The 9,384-nt window shown below is 36.5% G+C and overlaps 1 protein-coding gene across 8 annotated transcripts in view; it reads right to left on the reverse strand.

The window, feature by feature from the left end:
* Positions 1–9,384, reverse strand: part of LOC102681961 (carbonic anhydrase-related protein 10-like) — a 189,527-nt gene that overhangs the window by 36,244 nt on the left and 143,899 nt on the right. The gene's annotated exons all lie outside the window — the stretch shown is intronic.

Genomic DNA, 9,384 nt, shown 5'->3' on the forward strand with positions numbered 1-9,384 from the left:
GGATTAATTGTTAATTTTCGAGGATGAAACGAAGAAATTTTGGAAGAAAAAAAAATGGCCAAAAAATGTGTTATTACTTTCTTTCTGTATGTAATATAAATTTATCTAATTTCTGCAAAATTGTTCGCGAATATATTTCTTGGTAAAGGAGAATTTTAAAATTATTTACGAATTATATGTATTTAAAAAGTCAATACATATCGCATTATTTTCTTCTCCAATTAATGAAACATTATATAAAATTAAATTTAATTCATCATCCCAGTCGAAAGATTGTATAATTTAATTAAAACTTGTAATATAAAAAACAGGAAAGAGAGAAAAAGGAAAAAAGAATGTCTAACCATGCCAGCTTCAAAGAGGCGGAATTTAACGACAAAGTCGAGTTCCTGGGAGCGTCTTGAGCCGAGGATTTCGTGTGTCTGATGGAATTTCCCCGAGAATGGCCACAGAAGCTCTCCATTCGTAGCCAACCATGTACATTCGAGGCCTGACTCGGGTTCTTTGACCTACTTGCGTGCCGAAAGATCTCACTTTTCGACGTCTCGTCTTACCTATTCGACAAGAAAGATATACATCGTAAAAAAAAAAATCTATCGTATGGGAACCCATTTTCACGACAAAGTTTCTTCCACTGCTATGCCGAAGTTTCGATTCATCTTCGACATCGACGAAACATCGAATGTCGGAATGAAAATCAAAATAAGACAACATCTTGCTCGCGTTTTCCGTCATATTTTCGCGTAGAAATTTTTCCTATTCTTTCCTGCTCATAACCTGGAACAAGTAACTTCGATTAGTTTAATGGCTTTCACTAAAAAAGAAAAAAAAATGTTTCAAGTAGAAATTCTATGATTTCAAACAAGACACAATTCGACAAGATCAATTCTTTTTTATCTACAATTTTAAAACAGAGGATCTGCAAATGCAAAATTTAATTTTGTCTAAAAATAACGAAGAAAACTGTCAAAATTAATTCAAAAGGTATCATTCGAAATTGAAAATTAATATTGTAAAAAGAGAGAAAATAAAATATTTCCAAAGTTCTTAAACGATCAATTGAATCCACAGCGTTGCTTCAAAACTTCCATCCCGATGATAAAACCGCTGATTTAAATCAGCACTCCGTGAGTAAATCGTGAAACGCGTGAAAAAAATTCAGGAAAACCTGATACATATCTTTTCCACGATTTGATACGTTTGATACGAGATCAAACGTGACGAATGGAGACCCGTGACGAGCTGTGAAGTAATGAAAAGGTTGAAGTGCGGCCGGCAATTATAGCCGAGCATTCTCGATGAGCAGCATCGAGAGGGGAGGGGGAGGGGGTGCTTTCAATGCGCCATGAATCAACGCCAGTCACCGCCATTTACCACCGACCGCATTCCTCCGTGTTAAGCACGCTTATCCCTCCATCCACCCTTATCATTCATTTCACGTTGCAACTATTTACCACCCTCCCCTTCATCGTCTCGCTTATCTTTTGCCCTATCTCCCCGCGTGAATTTATAACCACCCCCCTTTTATTTACGAATTTTATAAAAGCATCATTTTCGCGTGTTGTCGCGGTGGTTGAAAAGTATAAAAGGGCGGCACGGCTTTTGAGAAACTCGTCAAACTGGAGATCGATGGTACTCGAGATAGAGATGTATATTTTAATGTAATTCTTTTTCTTTCTTGAAAGAATTTCACACTGCCTTCTTTCATAAGTTTATGCAATGAACTAAACTAGAATTTGGATAATTTGAAGGGACGTTATATTTCTTTGTTAGTTAAAATTCTTCTATTTCTTTTTGTCTCTATTATTAATTAAGCATTGCAATCTCTTTTTGTTTTTATAGAATAATGATCATCTTGTGATGAAATATATAGTTTTAAATAAAAAGTTTGAGGATGTCAAAAAAATGAATGATATTTCGAAATAATAGGGATTGATGAATGCCAGAATGTTTATATCGAATATATATATCGTATTAGAATTGTTATTACAATTCTTTACAATTATGAATTTAAAAGATCAAGCGAATTATTCGAAATTCCTCAATAATTTATCTTATGAAAAGGGAAAGAGAGATGGCAAGCTGGATTAAAATATTCGTTCTATAGGAAAATATTTATTCAAGTTTCCTTTATTTCCGTTTAAATGGCAACGAAAACAAATGGAGACACGAGCGTCGCGAAAAATGCGAAAACATTACGGTTACGATTCCATAAAAACCCGCATACGTGTATTTCGCGTTTCCTACGTTTCGTTGAACGTTATCGAAACGTTGAGAAAACCCTTGAAACGTTTGCATAGGGACGAATATATATGTTGGATGATATTCATCCGTGCAAAATACACGATTCGATATGTCAACCGTACGTTCGATCTTTCGTCCATGTTGCCACGATAAATTAATAATCTCAGAATTGCTCGAGTTTATCCAAAATATCGATGTAAATCTAAAATACTTTCCATTCTTTATATTCCCAAAAATTTTTAAATCTTAAAACCATCCGTTTAACAATTTTTCATAAATCTTATGAAAATTCTTCCTTATTTTTTAATCACGAAAATCAAAATTCGTCGTAATTTTGTTATAATTGCAAAAGTTTCATAACTTTCTACTTCTAAAATGAAATAAAAGAAAAAAATAATTGCCAAGATTATAATATTTACCCTCCCTCCCGAATTCCAAAAAATTTATTCTTCCAAAGCCGTCATCGAAATAATTTTTTCAAATTTCCAACGCACGTCATTTCATTTCATTCCAACGACGAAAGAGATATCATCTCATAGAATTGCAATTTAACGAAGGACAGATAATCATCGATCGAATTTTTTTCCAATCCTAATCGAGTTTTGAATCGAATGGGCCGCTATTTAAAGCAAATCGGTCTAACCGATATAAACGGGGCGGATCTGTATGAACATCGACCGCAGCTACGGCCAATTTGTACGAGACTGTAAACAAGAACGGGCACAAAGCAAATTCCGTCCACCGGATGCTGCGAATACCAGGAAATGATACGGCACCGATCGTGCCGATAACTTAAGCGAAAATCACCATTTCACCGAGAGATCCGCATCCGTTTATGTAACACGTGTACATACTTTAATAATGGAAAGTTAAATACTGCTACTATAAATATAATGACACCTCTCTATACTATATAACAACAGACCATTGCACAATTCGCACAATTTTCGATTTTCGATGGGAAAATCATGAGAGAGAACTCAACATTTTATCAACGAAAATCCATCGCTCAGAATATACAAGAAACCGTGCCATTGAAGTCTATTTTTGTTCCATCCCGATATCTCCAACGGTTATGGAGATATAAGGTTTCAAAGTTTCAAAGTAATGGTTAAGGACAGTTTAGAGATTACGAATAGGCCTAGTGACCTATATTCTTTCTTGGAAATGCGTATTATTTCTTCCAGGAATCGCGTTTGGGGATAGATAAGCGAGACGAGGCGAGAGCAAAAGCGACAAGGAAACGATTAAAAATTAGCTTTCTCTTTACACGAGGATATCTCGGGAACCGGATGTCGTATCGGGATAAATGAAAAAGCGTTTTAAAGGGTAAGATTCCACGTTTCCAACGATCGTTCACCCGTTGTTTCAAAGTTAATAGCTTCGGAGTTATAGCGGTTCAAAGTTTTCGCGATTTTTATATACGCTTTCGATCGAGTTTCATTGTACATTAAACTTCATTATATACTTCGGTCATTCTCGATCGTTTTATAATTAAAGAAACAACGTTAAAAACGTTTCGTTTCGATTCTAGGAAATCGCTTCTCGCCATTTTTCCTATTTTTACCATGTTGCATTGTACAAAATCTTGACAATTGTTCTCCACAATGAAACATCATTACGATATACTCGGCGAGCATAACGGAAGATTATATAGGGACGGTAATAGAAATAATAATAAAAGGGTCGAAGAGCGTGGTGAAGATAACGGAAACAGGGTTAACCAGGTTTATTGGGATGCTATGGACGATGAAGGGAACGGTACGAGAACCGAAACCAGGTTAGAGCTCAAGTTATAATCCCAGAATTTCGTAATAGAGTATATAGTCCGGCCGCTTGCGGCGAAAATGTCTGTTAACGTATTTACGAAATCCGTCTTCCCCGATTTAATCGTCAAACGGCCATTTACTTTCGTTCCTTGATGCGATAAATTAAAGTAGTTTCAATTTAAATGGACTGTGTCGTTAAAATACTCTTCGAACAACTGTAAACACGATTTAACTTGAAAAAAAAAAAGTACTCTCGGTAAATTATTCTTTCCTTTTTTGGATAAAAATTTTATATTACGAAAATTTTAATTGAACTGAAGATTAAATTATTTTAAAGATACTCTTTTTTTTTTTTTTTTTTTCGAAAGAGGAAACAATTGATCGATAAACCACCCCTATCCTTACACCTAATTTCACTACTACTGTGGTAGGATTTTCGTATGATGGATGCACGAATGAAAGAAATTTGATCTTGGATATTAGAGGTACAAAAGAGGGAATAGTGTTTGCATTGAAAAGCGTTTCCACGAATCCACGAGGGATGCACAGTCACTATCTTTCTCGATCTCTTTTATTTTTTATCGTTCCTCTTCCCATCTCTCACTGGATCATCGAACCAAGTCATTTGCGATACATCTTAATCCAACGCACGTTTAAATAATTCCACGCTCTTCGATAAAACCTTGTCTCTTCAACCTCTCTCTCTCTCTCTCTCAACTGAAAAATTAATCGTCCGGTTAACACAATCGATAGAACCTGAATCTTTCATACCTTTTCAATAAATACCTTTTCGCATGAAAACGTCCCTCCCTCCTGGAAAAATCTTCAACGCTCCTCCTCGCCTTTTCCACAAGTTTTCGCGACGAAAATGTGGAGGACGGAGAGAGAAAGAGAGAGAGAGAGAGAGACGGTGGATCCGTTTGAAAGGGCCGCTGACAGGAGGACAAGGGGATTCCCAGAGCCACGGCACTCGAGCGAGTCTGAACCATTACCGGCATGTTTGAGCGACGAGCCGCTTTGATGCCGAAAGCCTACTCGAGAAGGAGCTGATGGAGTGGCTCGAGTGCCTCCTCGAATGGCCCCTCCTTGTCCCGGCACCTGAACCGGATGTCCACACAGGCCTCCCCGGTTCTGAGAGTCACGAATTTGTGGGAGGAGCCCGGGAAACCGGAGGCTTGAATCCGGTCCGCCGCCTCTCATCCTTGTCGATTAATTATCGATCGTGATCGGATGTTTGCACGGTTTAAATTTTGACCAAATCTTTTTTTTTGGATTTGTGCGAAAAGTTGTCTCGAGAAATGTCGTATGAGGTATGGTTTTTTTCGCCAAAGAGATGATGCAAGTTCGATCCGATTTAGAAATTTAGAAATCGCGAAGGAAGGGCGTGAGAAAGTAAAATGTGGAAACAAATGTGTTTTCGTCGAAGAAGAAAAGAGAGAATGTATTCTGAGATCGAAATTCTTAATTAGATCGTAATGATCATCAACGATTCCATCTCTTATTTCTTTTCCCAAAAAGTTCGATCGATGAATCTCACGAGCAAGATGTATGATCGAAAAATAACTGGAAGCAATAACTCACCGTTTAAATAGTAACTTTTCAATCAGATTCAATCTCTCGAAAATCCCACCCTCCCTCGATCCCCGTTACAACGTCAACGAGGCAGAACGTCGAAAGATAGACGCTCGATTCTCGTTCCTTTTTTTTTTCTTTTTTTCTTTTTTTTTTTTTCACCCCCGTTTACGAATTCGAACGGCGATCGATTTGCGTGCAGATATGCACCGAGTCCCTCGAATAAAAATGGAAATGGCGGTGCAGTTTACGCCGGGAATCAATGCAATCCCTTTCCCGGATTAAAATTTTATTTGCAATTAAACGACGATGGGCCAGCTGTGTTTGCCGTCCCAATGATCTATTTTTCCTACGTAGGAAGTAGCGTAGGGAAGAAAGAGGTGAGAGAGAAAAAAGAAACAAAGGAAATCTGGAGGGTAGAAAAAAAATAGGAATAGGAGGTCGTAAAGAGTCGTGCTATATTTTATTCACTCGGCCATTTTCCTTTTTTTATTATGAGAAACTGGCGTGGATTGATTCGAAGGATGATCGCGTGTGATTAAATGAATAATTGGGACACGAAGAAAGAAGAAATTCTTAATGGAACCAACTTTGAAATCGATCCGTCCTTGGCCCCCATTGCTGAACGGAGATCCGAATGGAATCCCTTTGAGAACACGCACACGTCGAGTAAATTGCTAATGTTTCTTGGGAATCGGGACAATTTTTACGATAATTGATCTTTGCCAGCCCGCGTGATCCCTCTCTATTATTATTGAACGCAATTATGACTACTTTTCGACATACATTATTTCCGATCATTAATTATTTCTTTTCTACATGTTTGATAAATTGTTTCGTGACTTCGTTTTTCCCTATATCATTTTATGATTCTTCTTAAAGATAAATCGTGCGTAGAAAGCATATCTATATCTATTTTACAATAATATTATCACGTAAGCGAATTGGATGGAATGATTGGCTTTAGAAATTGCTGCTACTTTTTATATAAATAGTTTGTATTTTTAATAAACAAGTCGTTGCATCGTTCTTTAGAAGATCTTTTCGAAGGTTTGAAGTCTCTGAACCAACCCAAAATTGCTCATGCTCATACGGAAATAATATCAAAATTTAAAAATAATCTCCTGTACAGCAGCATTCGTGAATCGTAAAATGCGAGGAGAAAAGAAACAAAGAAAAATGTGGAAGAATATTGTGACAACGTTGAAGACAGAGGTTTGAAATTATCATGCAACGACATGCATTTAATTACGACATGCATTCCCATTCGATAGTTAATGATTCAAGGTTGGAAAGCTCTTGCCACTGGAATTGTTAATGATTCGATATTTATTGACTATATACTGAACTGGCCATGATTTATCGGTACGCTATGTATTAAGCTGCAATGTGTTATCAAATTTATCGCGAGACAAATATTCGTGTCAACGAGACTAACTTTATCCATTGATTTTTGCATCGTCCAATAAACTTATCGTCGTGTATTAAATAAAAGAATCGTTCAAACGTTCACTTTTAGAAATATCTCCGAGATAAATAATTCGTGGATATTACACGAATTACCTTGCTCACGAAATTAACGCAAATTTCTCAACGTCAAAAGTAACGAAAAACGAAATTAGCTTCGCCCGTAATTTTGCCGAGGGTATAGCTTCGAATTACAGCCGATGTTTCTGCCCTTTAAAAATCACGTTACGCGTGACCTGTCGCGCCAGAAATGATCACGGATTATTTCGCGTTTATCAAATTATAAATCGGAAAAAAAAAGATAAAAAGCAGAAGCAACAAAATTTACACCCGTGAAAAGTTTGAAAAATAATTCCCCCCCGCAAAACTATTTCGTTTCGCAAACCCTATCAATTAAATTTTACTCAAAATTTCCTTTCCCAAACTCCAAATTCTGAAAAAAAAAGAAAAAAGATTTCTAACAAATTTTCTGATACATCGCATTTCGAAATCCCTCGAAAGAGTTCCAAGCTTTCCACGTTGTCGATATCCCCGAAATCGATTAATATCTCGCCACCATAAATTCCATCCAGTTTCAAGGAACAACAAACGTTCTGGAATTTATCATGGAGAGAGAGAAAGAGAAAGAGAGAGAGGGGAGAGTTCGCGGGTTCATTGGTCAGGGGATCGGAGAAAGGACGGTTTGGAAAGAAGGGAATACGGGGTTGGAAATGGCCGCAAGCACGGCCGCTTATTGCGTCGCACCTGCTCGCGTGCGGATTCCGGATTTGCCGCGTGCAAACACGCAGCGTCGCCCCTGAATTATGTGCTCGATTAACCTCGAATCGATCTCGCCCTCGTTGGAGGCCGCGTTGATTCGAAAATAATTGTTTTCCGGCATATGAGCACGCTGGAAGGAGGGGGAGAAGGGTTTCCGATTCTTTCTCCACGGTTCTTCACGCGGTTTGATCGGGTTTGATCGGGTTGCTTCGCGTTTGGAATCGTTGGATCGCGGTTTGAAGGGATTAGAGATGGGGATGTGAAAGAGATTTTGTGATTAGGGATGTTTTTGGATCGGTTTGAAGACGTTTGACGAAGTTTGATCAAGTTTGATGAATATTTTTCCATTTCTTCTTTAGAGATTTTATTAATTACATGGGGAAAGTACTATGTAAGTCGAGTATTGTTGTTCTTTGTACGTTTAAAATTGTATCAAACGGTTTTTAAGTTGAATAGTTAATTGATGTGTTTGATACGGAATCGTATTGTAAATTTAATACATTTTGAAATTATTGAAACTAGGAAGTTGAACTCGGCGTTGAAAGATATTGCGATATTATTGATTGAAAAGGACGATTTATTTTAATTAAATTCTACGATTTCGGATCTTTATATTTGGATAATCGAGGGAATAAAAGTTTAAACGCTACAAAGATGATGTATATCTGATGCTTAATTATTTATAAATGTGTATGCATGGACTTAACAACGAGTGGCCGTGAATTAAAATATGTATAGTTTCGAAGTGATTTAAAAAGCATTATTTCGAGTCACTCAGTGATTTTATGGTCGGTTCATGAAAGACCATTTGTAATATTTCTATTAATTTTCTCTTTGCTTTTCACGTTCAATTTTGTTTATGTGTAATACGACAAAGGGAATGAATCCTCTTTGTTACAATAGAATCCACTTTTTCGATTTAGATTAAGCTTTCCCTCATTGGGGTTTATGTAGAGAAATCGATGAATTTTATTATATCCGACACGTTATCAATAGCTTCAATTGAAACGAAATAAAATGCCTTTCTTCGAAACGATTCATTCACGATGAATATTACACGACAACATTTTATGTTATGGAAAAATCGTTGCCCTATATTTTTCTTTAAATTATATACACGGAAAAATTATATACCCCTTTCTTTTTTTTTTCTTAAAATATAAAATTACGATATAACCGTTTTATTTATCTGACAACGATTTTTCTTAATGATGAAATAAAGTAAGTAAGTAAAAGGTATATAAAAAATCACATCCAATTTTGGGCAGAGAGGAATTCGAACCGAAGCTCGAACGAATATCGAGGAATTTTTAGGGAGAGTCATTTAATCTCTCGCGACTTTCATTGGAATTTCCACGATAATCCGATATTGATTTCATCAAATGGTCGAGCGAGTTGCATCAAGCATCGCTAGTATGTTAATTAATATCCTTTTTTCGATTGTAACGTTGATCAATTTTACAGATTATTAATTGCATCGAACAATTTCTCAATATCAATAAAAAAAAATCAATCGACAAACAGAAGTGAATCTTCTTCACACTTTCACAAAAAAAAAAAAAAAAAAAAAAAA

The sequence above is a fragment of the Apis dorsata genome, unplaced genomic scaffold (assembly GCF_000469605.1).
Source record: "Apis dorsata unplaced genomic scaffold, Apis dorsata 1.3 scaffold_547, whole genome shotgun sequence".
In the NCBI taxonomy this organism is placed as follows: domain Eukaryota; kingdom Metazoa; phylum Arthropoda; class Insecta; order Hymenoptera; family Apidae; genus Apis; species Apis dorsata.